The following is a 14,755-nucleotide window of genomic DNA, read 5'->3' as shown; positions in this document are numbered from 1 at the left end:
ATTACCGTAAACTGACAAGGAGAGACAATCAAAGGTAAAACAATTTGAAGGAATCACACTCCAAATGTAGCGAGACAGGATACGTAAAAATTCTGCAAAAATGAGTTTTGAAAGATTTAGTATAACTTTTTGGAATTTTCCTCATTTTTTAGAACTAATTTTGTCTTTAGATAGTTTTGATTTAAGTGCTATTGTGTATAATTGTTAATTAAAATTTGAGATAGCATTATAAAACACGAAATTTTGAGAAACATAGTTTTACCCAGTCTCGCTTGTTCGTACAAATGATCAACAAACGCTAAATGGCTTTTCAGAAATAGCACGATTTGGGAATGTGTTTAAAAAAAACCCCATTACTTTGAACTTTGTCATTTTTGTTCATTATGAATGAGGGTTTCATGCTTTTTTCCGAAACACAAATATTAATTCAGGTATATAAGTCATGCCACCACTATGTCGAATCAACTGCTGGTAGACATTATTCCCCGTTTTATTTATGTGTTGGACATGCCGTGTCATATTTCATACATTTACTTCAGGTATTTCCAGCAGGTCACTTAAAGTCATAACCATATTTGGCACAGCTTTTTTGAAATTGTTGTTTTTTATTGCTCTTAATATCTGTTTTTTATATGTGCGGCCACCGTTCTGATTTCTTTCGATCTCCTATGATAACTGACGTGGACGTGACAGGCGTAACTAATTGTGGGCATGGTAGCTTTCATTTTTTAACTCCTCCACAAAAAGAGGGACGGAAGATACCACCAGAGGGACAGTCAAACTAAAAAATCGAAAATAAACTGACAATGCCATGGCTAAAAATGAAAAAGACAAACAGACGAACAATAGTACAAATGACACAACATACAAAAACTAAAGAATAAGTAAAACCAACCCTACCAAAAACTTAAGCTATTTTGATTATGTAGGGTGCTAATAACTCTGATAAGGTTAATTAAGACCAACAGATTCTTAATTTTGTCAAGCTTACAAATACGACAAAGTTCAAGTTAGCACTTGTATAGCATTCAGAGTGTACATGTACTAAGATTGAATAAATTATCAGGGTTTACACTTTCATTCGACTGTCAGTGACAAAATAATACACCATCTAACTTTTGTCATTACAATGAAGAAAAAATGTTTTCATGTTTCGTGTTTCACAGTTATTGTTTTACATCAGCACAATCACACAGAACAGTTGTAATCTATATGTGGCACTTAACTTTCAAATTTTCATTTACCTACTATTAACTTTGTAAGAGATGAGAAACTTGGTTTGAAAGGAACGCCAACTTTAAATTGTTATGGAAATTCAGTTGCGGGGATATCAAATTAGTCTTTCAGAAAAAAATCAAGCTGTAATTCCACAAATATGTTTCTTGCACTGTTTTCAAGCCTTTACTTGAGAATATGCTTATACAAAGAATATACTACAACAACACCCGAAATAAGATGCCAATTCAATGTTTAATACTTATAATTTTTACGACCTTTCTGTTAGTTTATGATGGAGTCTTACGTTTGATTTTGTCGTGTTCTATTGACTTTTCCCTTTTTGATATTGCCTTGGATTGCGGTATGTTTGTTAATAAATTTGTTGACAGTTAACGAATCCACATACTGAGTGCTATTAATAATCAGTATTCCAAAGCAATATTTGATCATTAAAAGAAGTTTATTTCAGTGTATAGAAGATAGTTTTATATGGAACGCCTCAGCTGCCTTATGATAACAATGACCATATCATTAAGGGTAGAGATATATCATGAAGAAAATGTTCTATACTATAACGGCATTTGACTATAATACTCTGTCAATTTGTTATATCACTATAGTAAATTTATATACTATGACGGCATTTGACTATAATACTCTGTCAATTCGCTATATCACTAAGGTAAATTTATATACTATAACGGCATTTGACTATAATACTCTGTCAATTTGCTATATCACTATAGTAAATTTATATACTATAACGGCATTTGACTATAATACTCTGTCAATTCGCTATATTACTAAGGTAAATTTATATACTATAACGGAATTTAACTATAATACTCTGTCAATTCGCTATATCACTAAGGTAAATTTATATACTAAAAGGGCATTTGACTATAATACTCTGTCAATTCGCTATATCACTAAGGTAAATTTATATACTATAACGGCATTTGACTATAATACTCTGTCAATTCGCTATATCACTAAGGTAAATTTATATAATATAACGGCATTTGACTATAATACTCTGTCAATTCGCTATATCACTAAGGTAAATTTATATACTATAAAGACACTTTGATACAACACGGAGCTACCTTTTCATACTATTCTGTCATATCACTTTGTTATGAAGATAATATTTCATACTATGAAGACATCTTTATATAACATGGAGCTATATTTTTGTATTGATTTGTCATTTAAATAAACTATTATGTGATATTGCTACGTCATAAAGATACATTTCAAACTATAAAGCAATTATAATATAGCATAAAGCAATTTTTTCATACTACTTTGTCACCTCAGTATGTTATAACAATACATTTGTATACTATACAATCATCTCGATATAGGATGGAACAATTTTGTCATACTATTATGTCATAAACTATCTGATAAAGACAAATTTTAATATCAAGCTAATAATTCTTATATCACGAGGTGTCATCTTTATACCAGTAGACTATTTCATTAAGCTATAAGACCATTTCATCATACCATAAGACAAATCTATTAATAGGGAAAATTCCCCGCGAAATTCATCAGCAACATCGATGGTAAAAATTGAAAAAAAATACCTTGAAGGAAATTGTTTTTTGCCGACCCTAGGAAATCGCTTTCATGATGATGAATTTATCGACCTTAACGATGCGGAGCTGAAAAGACACAAAAGGCGACACATACAGTAATAATATAATCAATTCTTTTTTTAAAGAGGATAACTCAAGCCAGGAATTTTGTTACCACAAATTTCTTAAAACTTTTACTAATTTCTTCCAAAGATATAATTAAAGATTTGGTTTTGGAGTTTGGTTGTGTCTTTAGAAAACTTATTTCAAACGGGATAGCACATCCTCATCTTTACGGATGTTGATTACCGTGCCTTGAAATTTAGAAACGATTCTGGTAAACTTATCGATCCTTTAATACTAGTAAACTTATTCTAAAAGGTTATCAATTCAAAACTGTAATTAAATATTAAGTATTGTTTTTTATTGGTATTAATAATGATTTTGTTATCAGTAAATTAAAAGCAAACCAAATATTTCTATAATGTTTATACATATACACATTCATGGATCTACAATCTGTCGATGCCTGTATCATGGCATTGTACAAGGTCATGTTTTCTCTGACTGTGTATGACGTCTTTACATTGGCTAAATTCATTGGATGTTGGGTGTGTACTGATTGATAATTTAGTCTAAGATGCATGATTGTTTTCATTAGTTGTTAGTGACTTTGACCTAGCTGTCAGTAACTACGAATACTCTCAGATCTGTGCTTAGCGTATTTTTGCTGTTGGGATGTACAAGCACCCGGCCACGTTCACTTTTATTTGTATTTCTTCAATCCATCTAATGAGTTAAGCCTTTTTCAACTGATTTTTGTAATTCGTTCTTATATTGTAGTGAATTGTACTGTTATACCACTGTCCAAGGTTAGGGGAAGTTTGAGATCCCGCTAACATGTTTAACCGTGCCATATTCTTGGTATGTTTCTGTCCCAAGTCAGGGGCCCGTATTTCAGTAGTTGTCGCTTGTTTAGGTGTTACATATTTATTTTTCGTTCATTTTTTTGTACATAAATTAGGCCGTTAGTTTTCTCGTCTGAATTGTTTTACATTATCATTTTGACCATTTCTGCGTTTTTATAGCTGACTATGCGGTATGGGATTTGCTAATTGGTTCCGGTACCCTACCCTTTTCGTATAATTAAGATTCTTAAAATGCATAACATTTCAAAATTTGCGTCAATATTCGCGTATGCGATTTTTGGATATGAAAAAAACTTGTCTTTTTATTGAACAAGAAAATTCAAAATGACATTTATTTTTTAATCTTATATATTTCTGATATTTTCGCCTACCTCGTCTTTTGTTCCGGTCACTGTTACACTTCCTCTAATGTTAATGGATTAGTGCTGTCACCAGAAAAAAATTATTAATAATCAACTTGAAATGTTACTTGTTATATACGTGTCAGTACAGTTTAGCAGGGAGGGCATGTCTGATATGTGTAGGAAAAATGAGTCCTGGAAGGATGAAATGTTGTCTTTGAAGACTGTTTTTTGTGCACTTGAAACGTATAAAATCCAACTAAGCATGTATGCCTTGTATGAAACATGCTCATATTCAAACCACCATAACTTACGCCTGTTCCGATATAAATGTAATATTTGTTACTGGACCTAAAACACTAGCTCATCATTTTCATTCATTTTTTTCAATTAACAATCCAGTCTAAAACTTAAAATTCAACGGGATAAAGTATAAATATATTTCTGATCGATGTTTAATATTATATATTTGATTAATTTTTATTTTGTTTCGTTTATTTCGGTTTCTTTCGGTTTCTTTCGTTCGTTTCAACCTTTACAGGTTCCCGATAATATCGTTCCTGTCTGATGTTGGTGCGGGGATTATCGTTCTGTTTGGGTACGTAAATCAAAGATTAACACCTGAACACTTCTTTTTTGAAACAACTTCAAATAATAAAAATTCGACACATAAATGCCTCCGGGTGCGGGAGTTTCTGCATTGAAGACCCATTAGTTGCTTTCGTCTGTTGTCTGCTCTATGGTCGGGTTGTTGTCTGACACATTCCCCATTTTCATTCTCAATTTTATTTCAGCTGAAAAAGGTTACATTTTTTCAGATAAATAATATGTGAATAGGTAGATTATATCAGAAATGTAGGATATGACACAAAAAAAGTTCCCATTACTTGTTATTTAAAAACCCGGTACTTTTTTTCACAGCCGAAGTTGCATGGCTATGTTTCTATCCACAAATAGTCCCTCTTCGACACTTTGGTAGTCATTGTTTTAACACACCAGATGAAACCAACCAAAATGTAAAAAGGTTTAAACACTTTCACATACGGAAATGTTTAAAACCATGATTATACGGAAAGGGTAGCGTACATGAACCCCAGCGGCACCCCTTATCAATTGAGTATTGAAGTGCACCCCACCCCCTTTCTGGCCCGACGATGTCTTTGTTAAACGCTAGGAAAATTCGTAAAATGTAGATAGAAAAGTAAAGATTTTTCACCGCACCTTTCAACATGATTTGATCATGCAAACAAATGCTTTAAGTAAACTATCTGAAAAAAAAAATTGCTTTCATGATAGTTAAAATTTGGCGAAAAGAATATAAGCCTGCATCTTTTGTTTTAAGCTTGTATATTATTTAGTTTTTGTTTGTTCATTTTTTAGGGGTACCAAACTATATGCGTTGCCTTTCGTGTCGCCCTAAGTCTTTTCAACTCCGTATCGCTGTGGACAAACAGTGGCGGATTCACAACTTTTTGTAAGGGGGCCATTTGAGCTAAGGAGGGGCCGCTCCAGTCATGCTTCAGTGATTCCCTATATAAGCAACAATTTTTTTTTCAACAAAATACCCCCTCCCTCTTTTCAGTCCCCCTGGATCCGACTATGGCAAATGCAACATTAGAGTCGATTAATTCCTTTATTTTTTAAAGCGATTCCATAAGGTCCGCAAAACGAATTCTTTCACGGTCTTTTTTATAAGTACAATCGGCATAATAGTATGACAAAATTGTTTCATGTTACACTCATCTGCGGCTTAGCTTAGCGAAAGGTAGTGCGACGTAATCAGTCAAACAAACTTTATTAGATTAACTCTCTAAGGAACGATCGTTTCCATTGGTCAATTCAAACCTTCGACTTCACACCTTCGAAAATAGAACACACATACTATAACGTTGAATGGACTGATTAATATTCACGTATCTGGTCAAGGTCGTTTAAAGCTTCCATCGACGTATTCTCATACATGATTCCAATCACAATTCTAGCTTTTATAAATGTGCATGTGAAATTCATTGGTTTTATAGTTTTCTGCAATTGGTAGTAAAGTTTAAACTTTAAAATCTTAACAGTTTTTACATCTAAATATTAATATTAAAATAATTTAAATGTCTCCTCTAGATCAAGGGACGACATCAAAAGTTCAATGTAGGATAAAAAAAAATCAATTCACATATTGTTTTCATTTACTCCCCCCCCCCTCCCCCAAGTTGCTTAACCTGCATTTTCTTTTACTTAATGGACTCGATGAATTAACGTTGTACTTGAAAAATGAAACCGTACTTTACTACAAACACTTCATATTCTTTTCCAAGTTTTATGTATTCGACATAGGATAGCGATTTTTTTTCTGATTCCGTTTACTTGAAGAAAAAAAATCCCGAAATTGTAAGTAAATTCATAACATGTAACCAACCTTGCTTTGTTAAGAAAAAACGGAGATGGCCAATCATGGCTACAGGGGATGATTAAATGTAGTTTATAAACTCCAACGATATACTTAGGTTTTGCTATTCTCGGTTGAAAAACGAACGTAAATTATATATTGTAAGGCAGCAACCATTTGATTTTCTGGGGGGGGGGGGGCTATGGGTTTTTTTTCTGTACAAACTTTTTTTTTCGCCTGCGGCGAAAAACAATCTATTTTTTTCGCAACAGTTGAAAACAATTTTTTTCTTTCAATTTTAGTATTACATATAGTGGCAGCTGAGGGTGAAACAAACAATTTTTTTTTCTCAGAATCAAAAACAAATTATTTTTTTCTCAAAAAACTGGAAACAAACTTTTTTTTCCAAAAAAAACCATAGCCCCCCCCCCCCCCCCCCAGAAAATCAAATGGTTGCTGCCTAAGTATTTAAAGACCGTTGGGTTTCCCGTTTAGATGGTTTTACACTCATGAGTAATTTTGGGGACCTTTATAGCTTGTTGTTCAGTGGCTCCGTGTTGAAGGCCGTAAATTGACCTATGATGGTTTACTTTTATAAATTGTTATTTGGATGGGGAGTTGTCTCATTGGCACTCACACCACATCTTCCTATATCTATGTAAATAGAAACAAACAGTTTTTAAAAAAGTGTTTATTCATTAAATCATTTAAATGTACCGATAAAAAGGTGAGTGTCTTCTTGTACATGTGCATTTAGTCATCCTTAATTTCTTGATATTTTGTTTATCAGTTTAGGCAGCAACCATTTGATTTTCTGGGGGGGGGGGGGGGGTGGGGGGGGGCTATGGGTTTTTTTTCGCCTATGGCGAAAAACAATCTATTTTTTTTGCGACAAGTCGAAAACAATTTTTTTCTTTCAATTTTAGCATTACATATAGTGGCAGCTGAGGGTGAAACAAACAATTTTTTTTTCTCAGAATCAAAAACAAATTATTTTTTTCTCCAAAAACTGGAAACAAACTTTTTTTTCCAAAAAAAACCATAGCCCCTCCCCCCCAGAAAATCAAATGGTTGCTGCCTTACCATACACGTTTCGTTTTGTATTTCATTTTAAATACGAATACATGCTACATATACTTTAGCGGATAGTCCAACAATGTTATGCAGCTCTATTCTTACAGTATAAAATTGAAAGATAAATGTTCATCCATTTAAAATCGAAAACAGTATATTTGTATTTAAAAAAGAAGATGTGGTATGATTGCCAATGAGACAACTCTCCACAAGAGACCAACATGACACAGAAATTAACAACTATAGGTCACCGTACGGCTTTCAATAATGAGCAAAGCCCATACCGCATAGTCAGCTATAACAGGCCCCGAATTCAAACAAGAGAATTGTTCCTTATAAACTACGATTTCTCACAAGTATTAATTTATCATTTAGTTCCACACATGCATAAGAAATAATCTTCGCCGATGTAACATTTCAATTTATTACAACAACCTGCCTTCACTGAATTCATTCAGGTGCATCAATGATACGATTAAAGTTATTTTGTTTCTATCTTTTGGGGACAATTTACTCCGTTTATGGTACGCTTATAGCTACATTTTTGTACTGTGGGTATGTTTTATAGCATGAAAATAATAAAAGAGGAATGTCAGTGCAACCCTGATTAATTATTGTAATGGATCAGTGTTATGAGATACTTATTATAAGTAACTACGACATTGTTAGGATTATAACCTATCGTCAGTATGAAAGAAATTAAAAGTGGTTCATATATTCATCCGTATAAAAGCGGCACATGTACTTTATTTTATCCTTATATTTCTCATCATGCCGGGTACAAGATAATTGAGTTGCTACATGCAAAGAACTTAGAATATTACTTAAAACAAAATATCAGTATAATATTTCGACCCCACTATTTGAAGTTAACAAAACATTTATTTATTTCTTTTGACCAAAGGTTTGTAAACTATAAAAATCATTGTTTTTACGTTCGTAGTAACATAGTAAATTCCATTGTCGGTCACCTGTGTCAATTCACGTGCACACTGACTACATTATTGTTGTATTTAAATCTTTCGGCCAATGAAATGAGACGTAACAAATTGTTTGTTTGTGATACGCCAGAATGTTATCAATGAACTATCAAACGCTAAAGTCGACTGCATTTCAGTATATATCGAGGTGATTGTATAGTATACAAATGTATTGTTATAATATACTGAGGTGATAAAGTAGTATGAAAAAGTAGCTTAATGTTATATTAAAATGTATTTATAGTGTGAAATGTATCTTTATGACGTAGCAATATCACATAATAGTTTATTTAAATGACAAATCAACATGATAATGTAGCTCCATGTTATATCAAGATGTCTTCATAGTATGAAATATTATCTTCATAACAAAGTGAAATGACAGAATAATACGAAAAGCTAACTCCATGTTGTATCAAAGTGTCTTTATAGTATATAAGTTTATCTTAGTGATATAGCAAATTGACAGAGTATTATAGTCAAATGCCGTTATAGTATATAAATTTACCTTAGTGATATAGCAAATTGACAGAGTATTATAGTCAAATGTCGTTATAGTATATAAGTTTATCTTAGTGATATAGCAAATTGACAGAGTATTATAGTCAAATGCCGTTATAGTATATAAATTTACCTTAGTGATATAGCGAATTGACAGAGTATTATAGTCAAATGCCGTTATAGTATATAAATTAACTATAGTGTTATAGCGAATTGAAAGAGTATTACAGTCAAATGCCGTTATAGTATATAAATTTCACTATAGTGATATAGCGAATTGACAGAGTATGATAGTCAAATGCCGTTATAGTATATAAATTTACTATAGTGATATAGCAAATTGACAGAGTATTATAGTCAAATGCCCTTTTAGTATATAAATTTACCTCAGTGATATAGCGAATTGACAGAGTATTATAGTCAAATGCCGTTATAGTATATAAATTTACCTTAGTGATATAGCGAATTGACAGAGTATTATAGTCAAATGCCCTTTTAGTATATAAATTTACTATAGTGATATAGCAAATTGACATCTAGTATTATAGTCAACTGCCGTTATAGTATAGAACATTTTCTTCATGATATATCTCTACCCTTAATGATATGGTTATTGTTATCATAAGGCAGCGTTGGCGTTCCATAGTTTTATTCCAATTATATATTGATTTATGACTATTAAACAGCGGTATACTACTATTACAGTGGCGGATCCAGTCATTTAAAAAAAGGGGGGGGGGGTTCCAACTATATGCTCCCATTCAAATGCATTGATCGGCCAAAAAAGGGGGGTTCCAACCCCCGGACCCCCCCCCCCCCTGAATCCGCCACTGTATTGCCTTAATATAGTAAACTTTGTAATTTGCAAGCATTATTTATTCTACTTCTTATAAAAATTGAATGCTATCCTTAATTGCAAAAAATAGATTCTGAATTAGTTTTTTTTGTTGTTAAATGATCTGAGACTCAATGATACTTTATATATTTAGATAGTTGAACGTCGTTTATACAAGTTTCATCTTCTTAATTAGTATCAGGTAACAGGCTTATACTTTATATATAATACCAATTTGAGTTATATCGCAAAGGTTTGCGTTATTTCGCCAAAGTTTGCGCTATTTTGAAATATTTTACAGGCTTATACTTTATATAATAATACCAATTTATTCCAATTATTTTTTAACGACTGGGATAAGCTAACACTTCGTTACGGTTTAAGTTAGTTTATATATAATTGAACCGGTAAACATAAATATTTAAATTTGTACACATTCGTGTAAAATACGTGATGATTTTACATTCTTGTTTTTTGTAATATAAACTCAAATCTCGAAATATGCGAACTTTTGTCTTTAGATTGATATAAACAAAAAACTGTAATTCTTATGGATTAAAACTGTAGCTCAATCAAGTTTAAAATGAAAGACGACCTTTTATACACTGGTGCCTTTTTTCATTAAATGTCTAACGTGTATTATTACTTTTACCCATTGATCAATATCATATTCTTATCAGTATTTATTATTTGTTTTGATAAACCAGATTAAAAATAATAATACCATTTTCTACATTAGAGAATGCCTGTACCAAGTCAGGAATATGACAGTTGTTATCCATTCGTTTGATGTGTTTGGACTTTTGATAAACCAGATTAAAAATAATAATACCATTTTCTACATTAGAGAATGCCTGTACGGAGTCAGGAATATGACAGTTGTTATCCATTCGTTTGATGTGTTTGGACTTTTGATTTTGCCTTTTGATTTTGGATTTTCCTTTTTGAATTTTCCTCGGAGTTCAGTATTTTTGTGTTTTTACTTTTTAATATGCCAGACGCGTGTTTCGTCTACATAAGACTCATCAAACAACTCTGATCAAAATAGTTATAAAGCCAAAGAAGTACAATGCTGAGAAGCATTGAGGACCCAAAATTCCAAAAAGTTTTGCCAAATACGTTTTAGGTAATCTATGCCTGGGATAAGCTAACACTTCGTTACGGTTTAAGTTAGTTTATATATAATTGAACCGGTAAACATAAATATTTAAATTTGTACACATTCGTGTAAAATACGTGATGATTTTACATTCTTGTTTTTTGTAATATAAACTTACTAATAGATATCCCAATCACCTTCATATCATTGAAGAGAACATCTAACAGCGAAATTATTTTTCATTCATAAAAGAAAAGCAATATTTGTGTAAAAAACAATAAAGAAAACTTACCTAAAACACCTCAGATAAAATATATGTTAAAAGTTAAAGTGTCGTTATATAAAATCTCGAAATATGCGAACTTTTGTCTTTAGATTGATATAAACAAAAAACTGTAATTCTTATGGATTGAAACTGTAGCTCAATCAAGTTTAAAACGAAAGACGACCTTTTATACACTGGTGCCTTTTTTCATTAAATGTCTAACGTGTATTATTACTTTTACCCATTGATCAATATCATATTTTTACCAGTATTTATTATTTGTTTTGGTAAACCAGATTAAAAATAATAATACCAATTAAACAATACAATGTTAATCTCAGTTAGTGCAACAATGTCAGAAAAACAACATTTTATTATAGAGGAAATTACGGAAGTGTATTAGCGCCACACAACTCTGTTTTTAAAATATTTCTCCCTTTGTTTGCTTTATAACACAAACTTTTGCGAAATAACGCAAACCTTTGCGTTAAACGCAAATATTTCAAAATAGCGCAAACTTTGGCGAAATAACGCAAACCTTTGCGATATAACGCAAATATCTTGATTTCAATTATTCATTAAGTTTTGTTTATATGTTCGTCTGTTTTTTTCCATTTCGGTTGTGATTTACTAGTAAATAAAAAAAAAAGAAATATACATACAAGACCAACTCATTATAATACATATGCATAGGAATAAGGGAATACTTGAAGTGCAATTATACATACATTGAGAATGATTTGTGCATCAGAAAAGTGTATAACTTAACAAGAAAATAGATAGAGTGCAGTATACAGGCATATTTTAATTGAAAGATCAAAAACAATGTCATACAATTTTGAAACTTCCAAGTCAAATGAACAAAACGATCTTTCTGCTTTAAAATTAATTATTTGTGGAAGCGTATTAGCGCCTCACAATTTTTTTTTTAAATATTTCTTCCCATGTTTGCATTATAACGCAAACCTTTTCTAAATAACGCAAACCTTTTCTAAATAACGCAAACCTTTGCGATATAGCTCAATCTTTTGCGTTATAGTGCAAACATTTGCGAAATAACGCAAACCTTTGCGATATTACGCAAACCTTTGTGTTAAAACGCAAACATTTGCGAAATAACGCAAACCTTTAATTTTGATTTGTGCATCAGAAAAGTATATAAATTAACAAGAAAATAGATATGGCATAGGCATATTTTATTTTAAAGAGCAAAAATAATATCATACAATTGTGAAACTGTCAAGTCAAATAGACAAAATGATATTTTGCTTTAAAATGAATTATTAATAAAGATAAAAATAAATTGATGCAAGAAATCGTTTTCGTAAATCTCAGAATATGATAAAGATTCTTTGATAGAAAGCCATGGAATTTTCATTTCAATCTAGTGAAGAAATTTGAATGAAGAAAACATAATTTTAACAATAAACATCTTCATTTTATTGCAAAAAGGTAGCTTGTTTTAATATAACCAACCTTACACACAATCCTTAAACGAGAGCTTACTTTCGAAGTAAATTTATATTTGGTTATAACTGTATTAGTAGGGTTGATTTTTAATATTCTTCGATATAGCTTCACTCAATTTTGTTTTTAATATATATGCATGTACTGCATATATTGTTGGGGCCCTTTATAGCTTGCTGTTCGGTGTGAGCCAAGGCTTCGTGTTGAAGACTTTGACATATAATGGTTTACTTTTAGAAATTGTGACCTGGATGGAGAGTTGTTTAATTGACATTCATACCACATCTTCTTATACCTATTATCTTACTCATTATACAAACGTCAATAATGTGTTCTAAATAATCAAGTATTTAACTTCGCAATGAGTACAAAGGGGGATACATTTATTATTATGCAGCTACCTTCATTTATAAATACTGCTTCCTTTGAATCTTTAATAAGAAATAAGATAAAAGAAATATTTGCGTTATAACTCAAAGGTTTGCGTTATTTGGAAATGTTTGCGTTGTTTTGCAAATGTTTGCGTTATAACGAAATTTTTTTGTGTTATAAAAGTTTTGCGTTATTTCCCAAACATAGGAAGAAATATTAAAAAAATAAGTTTGTTTCGTCGCTAATACGCTTCCGTAGGAAATCGAAAAATAATATTTCTCATTATTTGTAACCAGAGTGATTTACATAGAGATTGCCAAGTTAATTGTAGGTAATTGAAGCCTTGAAACAATGCGGTTTTGGATTTTCATTAATTTTCATTAAATACATAATGCGGTTTCACTGATTGATTTTATCAGGGAAAATAAACCAGAATTAAATATTTTATTAATATTTATATATATATATATATATATATGAAAGTTCATAAATATACACTCATTGAATATATTATTCATGAAACAGTTCATTTGTTTGAAAATACAATTGTGTTCTTTAGCCTCCATATAATTTGGAAGACATTGCTTTTCACCGGTATCAGAGTTACGTGAACTGATGGTTTAGGTAGCAATACACAGTTAGGAGTTTAGGTCCGCATTTTGGCCCCGGTTTCCAATATGAAAGTTATTGTGTAATAAAATTCATTTTTAGACAGCTGAGTGCTAATTTAGCCTTCCAAGACGGTTAATAAGTGCATCAAGATTATTTTTTACATGTTTTATGGGCTATTTTCTGTTCGACAATCCGTATTTTAATAGCTAGACCGGTCATCAGTCCAGAAATTAATGTAATGTTTACAAACACTTCTTTTCTACCCGAAGTTTTTGACGCAATTTTATAAAAAAATGAGATGAAAGACACATAATTTTCATTAGTTTTGCTGAATGATATATGTACACAGTTTCAGTATGCACATATATGACACAAACAGTAAGCTTGATATTGCAAGAAAGCAATGAAAAGGGGATGGTAAAATTTATAAGAGCAAATTATAATATTTTTCCTAACTGTTTATTGCTTCCTTATGGCATACTTACCAAGCTCAGAATTGTATAATTAAAGACTTTTCATACCACAAATCTATTAATATTTAGATTATAAATCAACTTCTGAGAAAATTAAGTGTTTAAGAATGACAATACATGTCAATTTTATTGTTTACAGTCCTAAGCAACCAAAATTAGACATTTTGACACAAGGCTTATATTTGTACTCTATCTACCTAACTCTTGCCTCTGATGAATTGGGCTGCATGTTGTAGCCTTAGTATTGAACGCGTTGTTTTGTTTTTCTTGCGAATATATCAAATTATTGTTTTTTATCAAGATTTCATGTTACATTTTAGCATATATTAAATGTATAGTTAAATCAGATGTAAGAAATTGATTCCCTATCAACAAGTTTTTAAATCAAGTCTTTGGTATGCAATAAGTTAAAAGATTAACATTTTTATGCATCAAATTGCTAAATTTTGTACAATTTTGCATCATCAGAGATCTTATTAAGATTTTCAACGTTTAAAAACTGACAAAAGAGGTTTGATTTTTAAGATTATGCCATAAATTGAGGTAGAAACAAGATTTTACACTTTGACTTGGCACCTTTCTTGAAAATCAGTTTATGTCGCGTTTCAGTGTCGACTGCTAACCTT

The sequence above is a fragment of the Mytilus galloprovincialis genome, chromosome 6, assembly GCF_965363235.1.
Source record: "Mytilus galloprovincialis chromosome 6, xbMytGall1.hap1.1, whole genome shotgun sequence".
NCBI classification, from domain to species: domain Eukaryota; kingdom Metazoa; phylum Mollusca; class Bivalvia; order Mytilida; family Mytilidae; genus Mytilus; species Mytilus galloprovincialis.
This window is presented reverse-complemented; position numbering follows the sequence as displayed.